This window comes from Mesoplodon densirostris, chromosome 2 (assembly GCF_025265405.1).
Source record: "Mesoplodon densirostris isolate mMesDen1 chromosome 2, mMesDen1 primary haplotype, whole genome shotgun sequence".
NCBI classification, from domain to species: Eukaryota; Metazoa; Chordata; class Mammalia; order Artiodactyla; family Ziphiidae; genus Mesoplodon; species Mesoplodon densirostris.
The window spans coordinates 116,382,508-116,401,396 of record NC_082662.1 but is presented as its reverse complement, the minus strand read 5'-3'; the positions used below and the strand labels follow the sequence as shown (position 1 = coordinate 116,401,396).

The following is an 18,889-nucleotide window of genomic DNA, read 5'->3' as shown; positions in this document are numbered from 1 at the left end:
TATCTGCAAGCTATTTTCCCCAGAGGAAAGGTTTATTGATAGTTTGGTATGGATCCCTCCAGACCTTCTTTATATATATTATTTGCATTTATGTATATGAACTTTTTGTGGCAGAATGTATTTTCCAAAAATGGCCATGACAACATTTCCCATCCCACATGCTCTTCCAAAACCTTACGACACCCCCTCAGGTGGAGGCTCTGTCCTCTACCCCACAGCCTGGGCAGACCTCTGGGCCTGTCTCACTAAGGTGTGACGAAAGTGGTGCTAGGTGACACCGAAGGCTTGTCATAGAAGCAATATTGATTCCCCTTGGCTGTCTGTGTTAGGACACATACTTCCAGAGCCGTAAGCCACATTGTAAGAAGTCTGGCTACCCTGAAGCCCCCATGCTGGAGAGACCACAAAGATAGACTACAGAGGGAATAGGTCATAGCTTTTCCGGACCCCTGCTTGAGTGTTCCCACCCCATGTGCCAGACATGTGAGGAAGCTTTCACCTTAACCCCTATCAGAGTGTGACCCTGAATGAAAAAGCCACTAACCATTAGATAATTGATTAATATACATATACCTATGTATATTATGCTTACTTGCATAAATGACCTACTATTATATAGATTGCTCTGAAACTTGCTTTTTTTAAATTAATTTATTTATTTATTTTATTTTTTTGCTGTACGCGGGCCTCTCACTGCTGTGGCCTCTCCCGTTGCGGAGCACAGGCTCCGGACACACAGGCTCCGCGGCCATGGCTCGCGGGCCCAGCCGCTCTGCGGCATGTGGGATCTTCCGGGATCGGGGCACGAACCCGTGTCCCCTGCATCGGCAGGCGGACTCTCAACCACTGCGCCACCAGGGAAGCCCCTGAAACTTGCTTTTTTCACTGAGCAATTTCTGAGACTGATGTGTGTCAGTGGGCTCAGATCCACTCCATGTTTTGTAAGGCTGTGCAGCATTCCATAGCATAGATATTCCATAACAGGGCATAGACGATTTTCAAACATCTTTTAGCTGTGGCCTGCCTCTTCAAAGGAAAAGTATTCTTGGAAGCCCACTGTTTAAAACAAGTGAAAAAAGTCTGTCCCAGACAGAGCCTCTCCTCACTACATTCCATAGAGGGAGGGACCCTTCCTTGAAAGAACTCCTAGCTTTGGATGACACATTTAAAAATCACTCACCTTGGGACTTCCCTGGCAGTCCAGGGGTTAAGACTCCACCCTTCCACTGCAGGGGGCACTGGTTCGATCCCTGGTGGGGGAATTAAGATCCCACAAGCTGCCCTTGCATGGTCAAAAAAAAAAAAATTCACTCACCTCATAGAGGGTCCAACAGTTGGTCACAGCAGTGCTTCTTGTCTGTTTTTTATTCTATTTCTCTTTTTTTAAGGTATAATTGGCATATAACATTATATTAGGTTCAGGTGTACAACATAATGATGATCCTATATTTGTATATATTGTGAAATGACCAGCACAATCCATCACCACACATAGTTCCAATTTTTTTTTTCCTTGTGATAAGCGTCTCAGTCTTGAATGTACATTCGAATCACCTCTGAATCTTGTTAAACGCAAGTTGTGGGACTTCCCTGGTGGTCCGGTGGTTAAGACCCCATGCTCCCAATGGAGGGGGCATGGGTTCGATCCCTGGTTGGAGAACTAAGACCCCTCATGACGCACGGCCAGGCCAAAAAAAAAAAAAGGTAAAAAAAAAAAATGCAAGTTGTGATGAGTAGGTCTGGAGTGGGTCGAGATTCTCAGCAGTTCTGACCATCTCCCAGGTGATGCCTGTGCCCACTTGAGTGGTCAGGGATTAGCAAACCCCAGCTAGCTCCTGATGACCCCTGCTTTCCTCTCTCACCTTCCAAAATGGTGGTGGGGGTTATCTTTCCCTCCTCCTCCTTATTATTAATTAATTTATTTATTTTGGCTGTGAGGCATGTGGGGTCTTAGTTCCCCGACCAGGGATCGAACCTGCGCCCCCTGCAGTGGGAGCGTGGAGTCTTAACCACTGGACCGCCAAGGAAGTCCTTCCCTAAAGATTGGAAGCTCCTATTTTCACCTCCAGTCTTTGGCTCCCCTTCTATTCTGCAGAATTCTTCACAGATCGGGGGCCATGCCACCACAACCATCTGTGCAAATTCCCTCTGTGCCTCTTCACAGGGTGGAGACAGGAAGTTGCTGAACGAATGGGCTGTAGATTTGATTCTCACCTTTCCAGAACTTCAGTTCTCTCATTTCCACTTTAAATATCTGTTTTAAGAGAGAAACGGGTAGAAAACAGGAGTTGGGAATTGTGTTCCCTCTGGCATCTGTCACCATTACTCAGCCTGCTCCAGCAGAGGACCCTTTTTTGGCCCTTTCTCAACACTTTTGCTCCAGACGTGACCTTCCCCCATCCCCTGCCATGAGAGAAAGAGAGAAACCTCTAAGATGGTCCACAAACCTCCACCAGGCTTTGAGCATCCTGGTACTATAGCAACAGATTTGCACCACTCTGGAATCTGGCCTTGGTTACATGTGACCCTCTCCTTCTGTAGGGGATGGAAGGAGAGGGCCTTTGTAGCAAGGCACCATATATACGTTATTTACATTAACTACTGTAATCTCTGCAGTACTTTATGATTATCACCCTCACGTTATCACTGAGGAAATTGAGGCTCAGAAAGGGTCAGTGACTCACCTAAGGTCGTACCGCTAGAAATGACTGAGCTGGGATTGGATCTCAGACCTGCCTGACTCAGCATTTTCCCCAGGCTTTCTCTAAACCTGAGCAATTCTGAGGTCCCTGTGTGACCATACTGGGTCTCTGAGTGCCCTTTTCTCCCTCATTAGCACTTTCAGTCCTGAATTCATGAAGATACAGTCCCAACTACGCCCTGGGGCCTCCCCTCCCTGTGGAGTCCTGGGCCCCTCCAGTGTTCCTGTAACCACGAAGTCAGGGTTCTCTTATTTGGCAACAGTGAAACCATTTTGTCCCTGCCCCGACTGGGCACACACAGGCCTGGGTTGGAATCCCACAGCCACCTGTTGTATGAATACAAACACGTTCCTTAACCTCTCTGAGCTTCAGTTTCATCATCTGTAACATGAGGATGATAACTCTATGTCAGATGGGCTATTGGAGGATGAGAACAGTGCCTCTAATGCCTTTCAGAGTGCCTGGCATCAAGCAGGAATGAAAACAAAACAAGCTTGTACCTTTTTTATCCTCAATTTTTTAACTTTCTCATGGATCAGGACTAAGGTGGCCTCTCATTGGCCCCTACATCTTCGCAGCAACACAGCCCTCTAGGGGCAAGTCAGGAGTGTGTGAGATGGAGCAATTTCCTAGCTCTTACTGAGAGCAGGAGGGGGCTGAAGCACACCCCGTTCCCTGTGGAATTTGGGGACCACGCCAGGACAGACCGCAAGCAGTTAGTAACCAGTATGTGCAACATGTGTGAGTGGAGAGTGATGGAAGAAACAGAGTTTGGCGAGACACCAGCGGGCAGGCTGGCACTCCGCACGGGGAGCTGAGTACGGACCACCACGGTGCCCACCCCTCGTCACTTCCCCAGCTCCCTGTCACAGGTACTCAGTAAAACTTGTTAAACGAAGATGTTCTTTGGGGATAGGGGCTGAGCCAATGGGGGAAGCGACAGAAGAATGGTGATGGCCCTGTGTCGACACTGCATGAAGGCCTGAGCTGCTTCCTGATAGACCTGTTAGAGGTGTGGTTGGATGGGTGACAGGGCTCAAAGGAGAAACAATAGAGTCGTTCCTTTTGATGGTTACCTCTGTCGAACTCCAGCCAACTTGAAAATAAATTTAAAGTAATAGGATAAAAATAATGAAATACCGTGGGGAACTTCAGCTTTGAGAACACTGAGACTTCCAGGAAGAGTGAGGGATCCCGCTGCCAGGCTGCCTCTCCTCTGCAGAGCCTCCGTCTGACTGGGAGGCCAGTGCAGGTTCCAGCCAGCCTCTCCTCCCATTCCAACTCCTGCCAAGCTTCTACCCTCTGGCCTGTGCTGTTCTGCAGAAGCTCCTACCTTTTAGTGGATGGGGCAAATCCTTGGCCCCTTCTATCACCCGATGAAAAATGCTTGACCTGGTCTTTTGTCCCCTACCTCCTGTCCCCACCCTCAACAGCCCACCTCAGATAGTCTGGAGCTTCCCTCGTGGTGCAGTGGTTAAGAATCCACCTACCAATGCAGGGGACACGGGTTCGAGCCCTGGTCCAGGAAGATCCTACATGCCGTGGAGCAACTAAGCCCACGGGCCACAACTACTGAGCCTGCGCTCTAGAGCCTGGGAGCCACAACTACTGAAGCCCGCACACATAGAGCCTGTGCTCTGCAACAGAAGAAGCCACTGCAATGAGAAGCCCGCGCAACGCAACACAGAGTAGCCTCCGCTCATCGCAGCTAGAGAAAGCCCGTGCGCAGCAACGAAGGCTCAACACAGCCAAAAATAAATAAATAAATAAATAAATAATAATAAAAAGAGATAGTCTGATGAGTACCTCACAGGCAAGCCCACACACACAATCATAGCATCCTGGAGAAGGACCATACACACACTCATTAACACGTGGAGTGACAAGTATATCTCTCCTCTGTAACCATCATGAGGAGGACGGGAGAGGGAGCCTTGAGCTTGGTCCACCCTGTTCATCTACTGTCTCCCTGCCTCCCCTGCCCCCTACAAACGGTGCCAGGGCTCCCTCCTATGCCGCCACACAGGTACAGCCCCTGGTTGCTTAGCAACGGCGTGCCTCTTCCCCCTACCTCAGCAACCTCCCCTTGTAGCTCTAGTAGCAGCCACAGCAGGGAGAGCCAGGCTGGACCTGCCAGGAGTTGCTGCTGCTGCTGAAAGGGAATGTGTGGGAACAAGGCCTCAGATAGGCCCAGGTGTGAAACCCAAGGTTCTTTTTTAACACACAGGTCCCACACTGACTCTCGGAAAGTCCTGCCAACCTCCCCTGTCCCTAGCTTCTGCCAGGCTGCTGGTTCCCCCTCCCACATTGGACATTTCACCCCACTGCTGTGCTTTCTCTGCCCTGGGTCTCTGGATATGCCCCATGTGGTCTGTTCCCCTCTTGAGGCTCAAGGCCCCTTGTCCTTTGTCATCCTATAACTCCACATCCACGTGTGTTTGTCTCTCGGGTCTCAGTGGCTGTCTTAGGCTCTCTTTTAGCCCCTCCTGCTCAGACTGAGTAACTAACTGCCTGTCTCCCCTTCACTAACACCAATCCCCTCACTCCCCACCTCCAAAGACTGGTCACTGGGATGACCCCATGTTGCCCCAGCAACCATGACCACACCCCTTGTTGCCACCTTTCCAGGAAAGGTCTGTGGTGGGATGGGCTTCACCGAAATGGTCCCCAGGGGAATCCTGCTTTCTGCACTCAGCCTGCCCTGGGCTTCAGTTTCAATGGAAACTGACACTGGACTTCTGGCCAACTAGAAGAAGACCAGAAAAGAAAGAAAGTCCTCCCTGCTGCCTTCCCTCCACCCGATCAGCTACAATGTCAGAGTCCCCAAGAGAAGCTCCTGAAGAGGCTCAGCACCTGCAGTGGGCAGGAACCTGCCCCACCCAGAACAGTGCTGCCCAGCCCCCAGCTGATAGAGTGCCCTCCCAGGGCATGGTGTCCATCTCCCTGTTTCCATCTGACCTGACCTCTTTACCTACACTCCCTGCCACCCCACCTCCCACAGTCCCTTAGGCTTGGGTTTGACAATATTACCTGTGGGTTAAGAACCAGGACTAGGGAGCAGTCAGCAAAGAGATGGCTGAGAGGAAATACTTTGAGTAAAGGGAGACCGGGTGGAGCCCAGGCACGGCAGGGTTGGAGGGATGCTGAAATGAGAGCATGAGGGAGATTTAGGGAGGGAGGCCTGGATTCTCCTCTTCTAGCAGAGGAAGCCAGCAAACAGCAGATGGAACTTTCAGGCAGGAGGCTGGACTGAGTGACCTCACCCAAACCCTGTGGTCTGCTGCTTTTGCAACCTGGCGAGTCTCCCAGCTCTCCTGGGTCCCCATGTAGGAGAGCTTTTTATAGTTCACTCCCCAACTTGGGTTTGAATAATTAAACAAGATGGACAGAAATAGTAGCCGGACAGCTAAGGCGGGTTATTTTGGGGTTTTCTGGAACACAGAGTGCTCCTGGGCGGCACCCTACCCCTGCAGGGGGTGGAGCCAGCATGAAGGCCGATGGGAGATTCCTGTGGGGGAAACCCACCCGCACCCCCCAGGGTTCCTTGGGTTGACAGGTTTGCTCTCAGCCAGAGGAGGGTCTCACCACATCTTCCTGGTCTTCAAGGAAGGAGAGGGCTCCCACTGCCTTCTGCTCATAGCTCCTCCCCTGGCAGGAAGTCCCTTCTGTTGTCTGTCAGCCCTTCTACTTCAGAGATGGTGACAGATACTGAAAATCAGATCGATAAGCAGCTTCAGGACAGGCTGACCAGGACGAGGTGGCTACTGCTCCCCTGGCCAAGGAGCTGGAATCAGGTGATAGGAGGTCTTGTGTCCCCCTCGCCCTCCACTATAACTGTTGGAAAGCTGTGGAGGGAATGAGGGTTGGAGTGGGGGATGGGAGGCAGAGCTGGGGAGACGAATTGATGGGGGGAGAGACTAGGCTCCAGGGAAGAAAAGGCCAAAGATGGATTAGTGTTGGGGCTGAGAAACTCTGAAGGGGCAAGAAGCTCTCTTCTTCTAGCTCCCTAGTGTCCTGTGTTCCTGGCAGATGCCCAGCCTGGGTTTTCTGGGACAGGGTTCTAGCAGTTGGGGATGGGGAGAGGTGGGGAGGGCCCCTTCAGGTCTCCATTGCAGACCAATCATTTGAGGCTTGTTTGCATAATACTTTTGGTTCAACTGCAGAGATTAGGGCCTCACCCCAACTCTACCTTGAGGCTCTACCACAGAGCTTAAAACCTGGGGCCAGAGGGGGCACTTGTAATGTTTTCTCCCTTTGGTAACAACTTCAGGGGTGGGTTTGGAGGTCAGATTTCAGGAAATACTGAAATACTCATCCATTCATGTTTATTCATTCAACAAACGTTTTTAAAGCACCAACTATACGCCTTGCATTGTGTTGGTGCTGGGAATAAATTAGTATGGCAAGCTCCTTGCTCTCAAGAGGCTCTAAGTTTAGTGGGGGAGATGGCCATCTTAAAACCTGCTCTCCACCATTATTTTTTTTTTCCTCCACCATTATTGAGTGCTTACTATGCATTAGCTACCATATAGGAACTTCACAAAAATTGTCCCATTTAATCCTCATAACTAATCTGTGGTCTAAGTAGCATTAGCCCCATTTGACAGTTATTAGAACCAAGATGAAGAGATTTGTCCAAAGTCACTCAGCTTGTAAACTATATAAATGGAACTGGAACCCATGTTTATGTGATTCCAAGTTCGTGCTCTTAACCACTGCCCTTGTGGTCGCTAACGCCTGGAAGGAAGATTCATTAAACGCCGTGGGTGTTCAAAAGAGAGTGAGATTGCCTTTAGCTTCGGGTATGTGCTACGCGTGGCTGGGTGGGGCAATCAGGGAAAGCCTCCTAAAAGAGGTGGCTTTGCACTGTACTCCATTCACTCTACAAATACTTAAATTGAGTATCTACTACGCCCTTGTTGTTGGTGCTGAGCATCCCGAAGTGACCGAAGTCCTTGCGCTGTGGACATGCTGGGCAGGGATAGAGGAAAGGCTGAAATTATAATTGCGCGAGTCGTAAATGCCAAGTTTCCTTTACCCTCAGAGTTGTTCTGCTCCTCCTGCGTTTCTCTCCCAGGAGCAAATACCCAAACTTCTGGGGAATCTAGAGGAAAGGCCTGTCCGTCCTACTCTGGGAAGTCCTTCCTAACGTCTATCCTGCATTTCTTTCTGTTCCAACAGAGTTCCCCGCCTCCCATTTCATTTCTCTTTTTCAAGGCCAAATCTCACAGCACTAACCCGGCAGCCCGAGAGCGTCTGGCCCTTTAAGGCCACCTTCTTCCCCCCACGTGCCGTCTGGTTGGGCTGGCGACGCTGACGCACGCGTGACGTCAATGGCAGCTGGCGGAGTCTGGGCACGAGGAGCGAAGATGGGGTGGGGGGGGGGGGGGCGAAAGCGAGAGGGCGGTTCATTTGCATTTAAAGGGTCCACTCCAGGGTTAGCGATCAAGGCTTTAAAGAAATGTGTATTTGGAAAACTTCCCGTCTTGCGCTATGGGGCAAGAAAAAGGCGTGGTATAGCTAAAGTCGGTGGTGACTCAAGTTTGCAATGTCAATTATGTCCTTCCGCGGAAAGGGGGAAATAGTCCGTCGGTGCCCGGGCTGGAACCACGTGACATGGAGGGGGCGGTGGGGGGTGGGGAGAGGGAAGAAGGGAGGAGCTGGGGAGACGACTGTCAGGCTTCGTTTCAGCTGCCCCCACCCCCACATCCTGCCCACCCTCCTGCAGCTGCCACCACATCCTGCCCAGCCGGGGGCAGGGAACTCGTGGGGGGGGCACTCACCCAGGACCCAGGTTAGGCACCCCTTCCCTACCTCCTTCAGTTCCAGGGTGGGGCGTCTGCCCTTTGCCCTGGCCCCAGGCACCCTGGCACTGAGCTTGGGGCACAGCTCTGCCAACACAGTCTTGGACACCTCTCTGCCCGACTCCGCCCCGCACCCTGCCCCCGCCCAAAACGGGACTTGTTCGGTCCCAGATTAGAGCCCCATCCCTGGACTAGCACAGTTATCAATAGACAATTAGAAGTGTTCAATAACGTTTTTATAGTCTTAACTCAGATACACAGCTACAAACACATATACAGATTCATGAAACAGACGTTTGCTGAGCACATTCCATGCCAGGCCCTGAAAAGCCCTGAAGACTCAAAGTTGAGTTAAACTGCTGCCCTCAAGGAGCTCAAAATCTAGTGAAGGAGAGTAAATTAGAAACCAAAAATGTCAGTACAATGCAGTGTGTACTGATGAGGTAGATACACAGAGTGGAGAACACTATACAGAAGCAGAGGTACAGGAAGACACACAAGTCCACATGGAGAATATGTACACAGAAGGATCACCAGTATATTACCCATGCTGATGGCCCTTCCCCACACAAGTGAGGTGGAAGATGGGAGAGATTGGGGGCCTTTGCTGGGATTACTGGAAAACTGGGAGGAAGAATGATCAGCCCAATGGAAAGGATGACATGGATGGAGGCGAGGATGGAGATTGTCCAAATGACTGTGGAGAAGGCAAGAGGGTTAACCAAGCAGCCAGTTAGAGGCTGAAACAGCGGTAATGGCTTCCCATAGTTATGAAACAACAGTCAGGAGAGAAGCAGCCCTTGTGGATGAGGAAGACCTTTCCAAATTAAGTTGGATAGGGATGCTTGGGGAGGTGTGAATAAAGGGAGCTATTGATGTACCTTTGCCATATAAATTGATGAAGATGATACTGTACAGAGGAGTTTACACACACTTTTTAGGACTTTGGTGGGCATCTGTCCGACTCACAGGGGATTTTATAGCAACGTTAGTTGACTTTTCTCTAAGAAAGATTGAGTTGGTAGTCAGAGGGAGAGAAGGAAAAATGAGACCCAGCCATCTGAGCCTGCCTAGGCATTTTCCACCTAGCACATCCTGGGATGGGTAGTCCAGGGGCTAGAAGGAAAAGATGTAGTGAGTCATTTTCAGGAAGTCTTTATTATAATCTAACTTCCAGCAACACTCCCTAGATCCTTTCTTAGTCCTCCATGGAAATCAAGACCTCATGTTTGTTACTTTTCCTTTCCTATAAAGTTCTCTCTATAAATACATGTATATGTAAATTCTATTCTACTTGTAATGTCAGCCTCTCCTACTCTTTCCTACTCTGTTTTCTAGTGGATTATCATTTCAGCATCCCAGGGTCCAGGACACTCCATCTCCCCCACTGAGCTTTTCCCTGCCCTCCTTTCTCCCTCCTGCTGTTCCTGGCCCTTTAACACCCTCCTAGGTGACTCACCTACCTTCCTTCCTCATTCCTTTATTTAGGACCCAACATTCCAAGGCAGGGAGGACCAGCTGGCCAATCACAGCCCTGGCAAACCTACCTAGGGCTTGAGATTGGCTGGAGCTGTGGTTGGCGGGAGGCTCACCGCTCAGATCTGTAGGATGTTGGGGAGGGGGTTTCTGGGAATCAGCCCTGGGAAATAATTTGTTCTGGGACTGCTAATGGTTTTGGAAAGAATCTTTCCAATAGAGCTGGGGCCAGAGAGGTCTCTAGCTTGAGAGCCTCAAAACTGGAGGCAGGCTGAGAACCCAGCTTTCTCAGTGTCCTGGGGGCTTGGCTGCCCCCTGCCCACTTTTCTTTCCCGTGATCTGGGACCCAGTGGTCTGAAGGCTGAGTTCCCAGGCCTGTTCCTAAGAAGTCTTTTCCAGCAGCCCTGGATCTCTCCAGTCTCAACATTCTGCTTTCCCGACGTCGGAAACAGCCGGAAAATAAACACCCTGATGACTAAACGGTTTCTCCAGCTAGAGCCTGGGGAAGCACTAAAAATAGAGGCCACAAGTGAGGGGAGGTTCCCCACTTGAGGGAGGGGGGGGGCACTTTCCCATCCTGCTATTGCCACAGCCCCAGGCCTGGCACAAGGCTCTGTTCTTCTCAGAGTCCTTGGGGACAGGGCAGATGGGCTCCCCCTGCCTACACTGAGGTCCTTCAGGCAAGCTAGCCCTGCCTGGTAGGGAAGACTGACATCTTCTGGTGCTGGGGCCCCATCTCTCAAATCTAATGGGGAACTAAGAAGCTATGTTTGGGGATAAAGTGGGACACTTTAAATCAGGTTTCCTGAAGGAGGGGCCAAGTGGAAGAGTTGGAAACTGAGGCCAAGGAAATAGGAGCTTGCTGGCTTCCTGTCTTCAAGCATACAAGATAAGCCTCCAACCTATTTGCAAAGCAATTCCACTGAACTTGCCTCCGCTGATGCTTGTATGAGATAATGGGCCTAAAGGGGGTCTTGACAGTCCAGCCCTTGAATTATTACAATGCAGCATGAGGTACTGTTCAAAGCAATCTACTTGTATGAACTAATTTAATCTTCACACCAATTTATGAGTTAGGTGCTATTATCATCATCTCTATTTTACCCATGAGGATCATGAGGTACAGGGAAGTTGAGTAACGTGCCTGTGTTCCCAGTTAATAAATGGTGGAATAAGGATTTGAACCAAGGTAGCTTGACTACTCCAAAGTTGATGCCTCTTATCACCAAAACATGCTGCCTCTTTCGGGATATATTCGTCTCTTCAGCCCTTAACCTAGAATTGAGTCTTTGTCCAGTAAATCAGACCCAGCCAGATAGAAATCAGGGTGTGTGAAGAACTGAGTGCCCTTCTGTTCTCCAAGGTTCTTTGAGATCTAAGCCAGATTCCATCATTTCCTCAAGCTCAAGGTAGGAAGCAGACGTTGGAGTAACAGGGATGCTGGGAGAGGAAGTCTGATGGGTCAGTTGTCCAGCAGGCATGGCACCCACACTCCTGTTGCAGGGCACGAGAAGATTCACCACACCCTGGAGCAAACAGGAATTAAAAACTTTTTAAAACAGCTACTACTGCTTCTTTAATAAGATGCTTTTGGGCGTTTCCTGTGCTGGGGGAAATTAGGGTCACACCCCTTTAAATTGCCCCCCTCGGCTGTAAGTGTTCTGGGGCCGCAGGCACTGGGGATTAGGTCACCCACGAACTATGAGCTGTCGCTTTAAATTGCTGGGCGTCTGCCGAGCCGGGCTCCGGGAGGGGAGGGGGCCTGTCTCAGGTAGAGGGGGCAAGCGAGCTCTCCAGGTAACCCCCCAGAAATGAACCTGTCCCTTTAAGTGGAGCTTCGGCACACCCTAAGTGAGGGAGATGGAATCTTTTCAACACTTAGCGTCTACCCTTAATTTATCTACTTAGACTCCCACCTCCCAAATCTCCTGGGGCTTGGGGGATGGGGGGAGCTGTCGAGGTAGCGTGTGTGTGTATGCGAGAGTATGCACGCAGTCCGAGGAAGCTCCCGGGAAAGGACCTCCTCGAGCGCACGGTGGCAGCAGTGCTAGGCGGCCGTTCGGCCAGCTCGAAGCGGGGGCACCACGGGCGCGGGCCGATCCCTTTAGGGGCCTCTGGGTCTCGCGTGCCTACTTTGCCTCGGTCCGTCGCTGTCTCCCTCCCGCCCGGCTGGCGGAGGGATCTGCCGCTCCCGGCGCCGCAGCCTAGCTTGGAAGGGCGGTGGGGTGGGGGCCGACCCGGCCCGGCTCGGCCGGCCCAAGGAAAGCGAGGGGCGGGGCCGCGTCCCTGGGACCGCCTTTACTCCGGCCCCGCCCCCACACCCCCACGGGTTCCTCCCATTGGCCCCCCGCCTGTCCATCACCCCTGTTCCCCCCACCCCTCAAGCTAGGCTGAGCTGTGCCTACGTCGGCCTTGACTCTTGGGGGCTGGAGGAGTTACCTTTGGAGCCCGAAAGGAGGAAGGAAGCAAAATATCAACAACAGCCGAGGCGACTCGGACTCTCGGCCCGGGTCCCCTGCCTGCCTGCCCGTCCCCGCGCGCACGACGGGGGCCTAGGCCCCCCGGCGCCGCCCAGGGCCCGCGCGGACGCCGGCCTCATTTATTATTCCCCCCGCCCGGAGCTGCGGCTTCCAGGTGCTGAAGATCCCCCGGACTAGAGGCGAGGGCTACCCACTCCCAGCCGTGACACCCCCTTCCCCCAGTGGGGCCGGTGAGTATAGAAAAATAATGAGCCTGCCACTTTAAGAGGCCCCCTCCCCCACCCCGTCCTGGGGTTGGGGTGGAGGGTGGTCTAGACCGTCCCCCTGAGGGTGGGATGGGGTGGCCTTCTGGACTGGGAGGAACTCGCGGAGCGGGCTGTTTTCGTGTGGCGTTGGTGGGAGATTATATGGGGGACTGTTTGGGTGAGGGACTCGACTGTGGGGGACAAGTGGTGTGGGCTGTAATTCCCTTGGGTGTTGGGGTCAGGGTGGGGACCGGGGGCTTGGGGCCGCGCCGGTCTGTTGGTGTCCGGGGGTTAGGGCGATCCCCGAGTGGTCTGGGAAGGGGCGGCATCCTCAGAGGGGGTCTCTGGTGACAGCCGGGAGCGACTGACATTTTAACAGCCGGCCCTCCCTCCCTCTCCCTCCTCGCGCCGCCTGTTCCCTCCTCCTTGGCCCGAAATGGTGCAGAAGGGGGCCTGGGAGGGCGGCGGGAGGGTGGGGGCGGGGGGAGCCGCAGCTGTTTGGGAAGCGGGGGAGGGAGGGGGGATGTTGTTCAGATGACACCAGGGTGGTGGGTTGGGGTGTGTGAGTGTGTGTGTGTCCGGGGCCCGGGTTTGCCCGGCGCCTGTGGAGTTGGGACGCGGAGTCACCACGGAGGTGGGCACGCAGGACCCTTCCTTGGGACCTCCTAGTCCGCTCCCGAGACCCCTGATCTGGTTTGTCAGCAGCCCCAGCTGGAGAACCCCCTGCCAGAAGTTTGCAGCTGTTCAACATCTGGGCAAGAGTTCTCCAGTCCCTCTCTCCACCTATGGCTGGCTGAACTGGGCTGGGAGTGGGGGTCTAGTGAGTGTTGGGGGGCTTTTAGGGAGGGAGGGCCAAGGAAGCTAAGAAGCATCTAGTCTCTCATCCCAGTGCTAGCCCCTTTCCTATCAGGTTTGGTCTTCCAGGGTCTCCCTTCCCCTAGTGATTGAAGCTCATCTCTCAGTGGCCTCCCGAGGTCTCTCCCCAATAGAAGGAGGGCTCCTGAGTGTGGGCACCCTTGCAACCACTTACTTGGTTATCCCAGGTTTGTCCTTTGAGTGGGGGACTCTCTCTGCCTTCTCTTAAGCAGCCCATTGTTGATGGGTTGGGGGAGGGTACAGTGGGTGGATCCTGTGTCCCCCTTCTCAGTGCCCAGCCCCCTTTTGAGGTCTCCTTGTAGGCCTGGTTTCTTTGGTTTGGGGGAGTGGCCCTCTGCTGCCCCTTCCCCCATCCCCTCAGTGGGTCTCCTAGGCTATTCAGGGGCCAGCCTGGACTATGGGAAGTTTACCGTCTGGGGCGGTGACCTTGGGCTGCTCTGGCCTCGAGATAGCAGGGGAGCCCTGGCCAGCAGAACATTGGGTATTTTGAAGTTAGGAAGCTGTCCACCTCCCGCTCCCCTCCAAACCCCCAACAGAGAAGTCTTAGTAGTCAAGGAGAGCATTGAAAAAGGCACATGTCAGTGTTCACAGATGTCTACCCGCCTGTGGCCGCCGGGTCACACCCGCCCCAGGACTTAGCCTGGCTGTCCCAGCTCCCACGGCCTGCCTGGGAATGAATTTCCTTCCTGTGGTTTCCCAGTGTGTTGGGCAGGAGATGGGGGTGGGGTGGGATCAGTGTGAGGGTGGCTGAAGACCCGTTTATCTGGAGTGATTGGGGGGTCACTAGAGCTTATGTGTAGCTCTTTCTCCACTTTCCCCAGCAGACATTTGGACCCTCGGGTCTCAGTGGTCATATTCTCTTTGTTGTAACTTCCCTGCCACCCCTCCCCCAACGCAGCCTGTGTGTGTTAGTGTATTTGTGTGTGTATATATGTATATGCATGTGCATTTGTAAAGGGCAGGGTCTCTGGTTTCTCTGGGAGAAGGGGGAGCTTTCACTTACATACCTTTAGAGGCCAGAGAGGTTGTTTTTTTTAATCTGAGGTCACACAGCAAATCTGTGTCAGAGCTTTAGTCCAAGCACCACTCTTTCAGGCATGGCTTCATAGCAGGGAGAGACCATAGGAAGGAAGACACAATCCTTCCCCTTGGAGGCCCTGGTCCCAGTGGAGAAGCAGGACCCTTGTGTTGGGGGATGGGCATGAGAGGTTGGGCTAGACCTTCTGACTGCTGTGCCCAGTGCCTGGAATAGAGTAGTGGAGGACATGAGAGGGTGGCGGGGGCTGCCCGTTGTCTACACTGCTCTGTACCTGCTGTCCCTGGACTGGAGGAGCCTGGGCTTCCCAGCTCTGCCCCTCTTGGCTCCTGGTTTTTCTCATAGGCTCGGAGATATGATAGTCTTTCTGGCTGCTGTTACATAATCTCGCCAGAAGATTTTTTTTTTTTTTTTTAATCTTTCCTGGGTCTTTCCTGGGAGGTGTGATGAGGGGAGAAGGCAGAGGGTAGACTCCCCAGGTTGGGGCTGGAGGACCAGTAGCAAGGAAGCTGGGAGAGGCCTCCTGGCCTCTGAGGGGGACAGGAAAGAGGACACCTTGGGTTTAGGCCCTCATTGATTGTGACCTAGCCTCTCCCACCCTCCTCCCCGACCCTGCCCTGGGAAGGTCTCTCTGCTGTGGGTATCCCTGGGCCTTGTGCCCCCAGAAAGGCCTGCCCCTCTGCTCATCCTGTCAACCTTCTGGCCAGCTGGGCCCCTTGCCCTCCCCGGTTGGCTTGGGTCCAGAATCTCAGTGCTTACCCTGGCCTGGTATGGGAGGGCCCTGTGTTGGACACTTTGCCACCCACTTGTGTACCTCTGTGGAGGCAAGAGGAGTCAGGAACAAATGGGTGGGTCCAGCATTTCCCTAGTTGTATTTAGAGCCAGGCTCCCTGCTTCTCTGCCCCTCTAGTCCAGAGGGTGGTGGCCTTACTGGAGAAGGGGAGTCAGTGGGGGATGTGTAATAGAGGCCTTGACCTCTTGGGAACAAGTCATAGTTGCTGTTCTAGCTGGGTCCTGGAAGTGGGTAAGAGGATCAGACATGGGCCTAGAATCCATCCTCAAGGGTCAGACTGTGGGTCTTGTGGCACTGTGGTGGCGGGTTCTCCCCACCCCTTGCGATCATAGCTGGGACTCTCCAGGCTCTCTGAGGCCAACTGGTTTGAGGCAATTATCTCCCTTCTAGAGGGAAGGAGGAGATGGTGGCAGGGCCAGCATAGCCTCAGCATCACTGTAACCTCTGGTGACTTTTATGAGCCAGTCATGGGCCCGGAGTCCGGCCAACAGTCTGTCCTTCTGTCCCAGTTTGGCGACTTACTCATGGGTGAGGGGGAGGTGTTAGGTGCTAGTAGTTCTGTTCTGGGAGCTGAACACCTTTCTGTGGTGGAGGTCCCGCTCTCTGTCCACAACTGCAGCAGGCAGAATGGAGCTTAGACTTCAGGAAGAACTTACCAGTGGAGGTAGATAGGAGAGAGAGAGAGAGCTCTAACTTGACTTGGGAAGGATGGGATCTCAAAATACTTTCTTCGATAGTGGCTCTTGGTGGCTCTGCTGAAAGGCCTTGAACTTTGGCCTAGTGGGGATGGTGCTGTTTGGCTCCTGTAATATTTATTTTCTCTTCTTCCCCCATGCCTGGGACTGAAAGTATCCTGAGGAGAGTTTGTCCTGAGAGCTGTGGGATGGCTAGCCTTTGGGCTCCTTTCCCTTGATGGTGGCATGGTGGGGGTCTCGTGCAGACTGGCATGCCCAGATGCACTTGGCAGGTCCACAGCGTTTAGTGGCACACATGCATGGAGGTGTGCAGCACATACACACGAGTGTGTAGAAACCCAGGGAGCAGCTGCACCCTGTAGGGGGTGGGGGTAGTGAAAGGCAAAGATATTTAAAAGATTGGAGACTGGGGACAGGGTGAGGGGACTGGAGGCAAGAAGGCAGAGACATGCAAAACTCTGAAGAGAGGAGTGTTGACTCGAGCAAGAGGGATTGAGTTTAGACCTAGAGAGCATGGCGTGTGAGTTGGGGAGCCCTGGCTGACTTCCCTCACTGCCCCTTGCAGCACTCCACCCCCGCCACCATTTATCCCTCTCTGTGCCCCTGGCTCAGCCTGGCTCAGCCTGCCTCGGCCCCTCACTCGAACCGCATGTCCTTGGGTAGGTCTGCTTTCCAGATGTACGGGAGTTTCACCTAGCCTTGTGGTGAGCGGAGCACCTGGGTGTTTTGGTGGGTTGTCGCTGGTCTCTTTTGCCCTCCCCACTCACCCAGATACGCAAGGCCATTCTGAGGTATCATGGTTTCATCTGAGCCCTCAAGCGTTTGGGGGCCAACTCCTGGCCTGGGTGATCCCCAAGACCCTTTGCATCTGATTTTTCCTTTTCTTGAGGCTGTAGCCACAACCTCTCCTTCCTGGGAGCCTAGCCATGCTTCTCTGGCTGGTCCTGCCTGGTGTGGAGACAGGGGGCTGCATTTACTGACTCTGCACAGGACCCTGATAGCCTGGGGTTGGGGGGTGGCAGTTGTGCCTATTGTCTGATCTCTCTCCCCTCTGTTGTAGGCTGGGAAGGGAAGGACTTGTATGGAGCTCTGGCCTGTTGCTGGCCTCACGCAGGTGGGACCATATTTACTCATTTAAACTCACCCTCCCAGGAGGCTCCAGGCTCTAGGCCTGCTCACTGACCTTGGCTCGGTGCCTCTGGCTGGGTGCTCTGGCCACTCCCCTAGGAGGTGGAGAGACCAGGGAAGCATATAGAGAAGGAACTTTTTTTGCCCCCTGGTCATGAGCACTTTTACCCAAGGGCAGTACCCCACTCACCCTATTTTCCAATATACTTTGGAGACCAAAAACTAAAACTTTTGAGATCCCTGGGGATTGGAGGAAGGAAACTTCCATTTGTTGTGTCCCTGTGTGCCAAGCTCTGTGCTGGGCATGGAAACCTGGGAAGACTCATTTATTTTTCTCCACATTGTTTTTTGTAATTGAGGAGACTGAGTCAGAGATTTAAGTGACTTGCTCAAGCTTTCCCAGTTAGGAGGTGTTAAGGGCTTTTGTCTAAGGTTAAGGGAAGGATCCTGCCCTGCAGGAGGGGCAGTGGAAAAGGAGACCCAGGGAGACCTGGGAAGAGGAGGAGGATACATTGAAGGGAAGAACGAACCCAGTAGGATTCCCTGGCAGGAGTGCAGAGGATTAGGGTCTGGTGGCAAGATGGGGTGGCGGGTGGGGCGGACATGCTTTGGTTCCCTGAGAAGGTATTGTCTTCTGATTGAGTGCCATGGGAGGAAGCCCCCAAAGCAGGGGTATGTAGGCAGGAACACAAGTGCCACTCAGAGACCCCTCCTGGGTACCAGTTAGTACCCCCTAAAGCTGCCATATGAGATGGATGAGGAGAGAGACTAGATCAGGAAAGACTTGAGCCACAAGAGTCCTGGGCTTGTGCAAAGGCAAGAGGCATGGCTGACTTGAGCCTCCCAGGCCCAGATATTAGGGAATCTGCCCTGGAAGGAATGTGCTGTTACTCCTGGGAGAGAGAACCTGCCTGCTCTCTGTCCAAGTTGTGCGGGGAAGCGCTGTGCTCAGCAGTCACCCCTCCTCTGCCACTTATTCCTGGTGACCTTGGGCATGTCCCTGCACATCTCTGAGTTGGTTGCCATTTCTATGAAACAGAGATGCCTCCCCTGGAAAAGGAAGGAGGTTCCATGGGAAAACGTGTGGTACTCAACACGGAGTGGGTGCTTGGGAAGTGGCTGCCTCCTTTCTTCCAGACATCAGCTCCAACCTGGCCCTGGACTTGCCTGCTAAGGCAGCGGTCCAGAAGGTGGGGAGGAGGCACGCAGTGTCCTGGGTAGGGACTTGATGTGAGGGGGACTTAGGAGGCCCTGAGAGGACCCTGGGACGGGCTTGGGAAGCTGAGCCCAGCTCTGCCCTGCCCAGCCAGCTGCCTCCTTGTCTCAGAACCTGCCCACTCCACATTTCACCCCAGAGTCTTACCAGATCCCTCTGGCTGCGTGCTTATTTATCTCTCATGATCTCCCTGCCCCCACCCCTGCCAGCAAGTACTTGGGATTGAGGGTTGGGAGAACAAGGAATAAGAGAGAGCTCATCCTCAAATCTCAAGGGAAGACATACTGGGCGGGAGTGGGTGTGGGTGGGGAGAGGAGGGTTGGTCTCTTTGTGGAGTCTTCCCACTCCAGTTGGATCGAGTAACACGGAGGCAAGGGGATGGAGCAGGTGACCTCAAACCTTTAAAGCATGCGTGTGTTAATGGTTGGGGGTAGACCA

The 18,889-nt window shown here is 53.2% G+C and overlaps 1 protein-coding gene and 1 long non-coding RNA gene across 4 annotated transcripts in view; one reads left to right on the top strand and one right to left on the bottom strand.

Annotated features, from left to right (window-relative positions):
• Nucleotides 1–1,930: 1,930 nt before the first annotated feature.
• Nucleotides 1,931–6,405, bottom strand: LOC132483005 (uncharacterized). Its single transcript, XR_009531045.1, has 3 exons — nucleotides 6,288–6,405; nucleotides 5,733–5,845; nucleotides 1,931–2,254 (listed from the first exon to the last, which is right to left on the bottom strand). It is a non-coding gene; the product is annotated as an uncharacterized LOC132483005 (long non-coding RNA).
• A 5,933-nt stretch (nucleotides 6,406–12,338) lies between these two features.
• Nucleotides 12,339–18,889, top strand: part of MEF2D (myocyte enhancer factor 2D) — a 34,738-nt gene continuing 28,187 nt past the window's right edge. For 2 of the 3 annotated variants that reach the window (XM_060090746.1, XM_060090747.1), the window contains exon 1: nucleotides 12,339–12,692. The gene's annotated coding sequence lies outside the window, so the exon portion shown is untranslated. Of the gene's footprint in view, nucleotides 12,693–12,863; nucleotides 12,886–18,889 lie in introns of those variants that run through there. The other variant, XM_060090748.1, reaches the window with a different exon arrangement.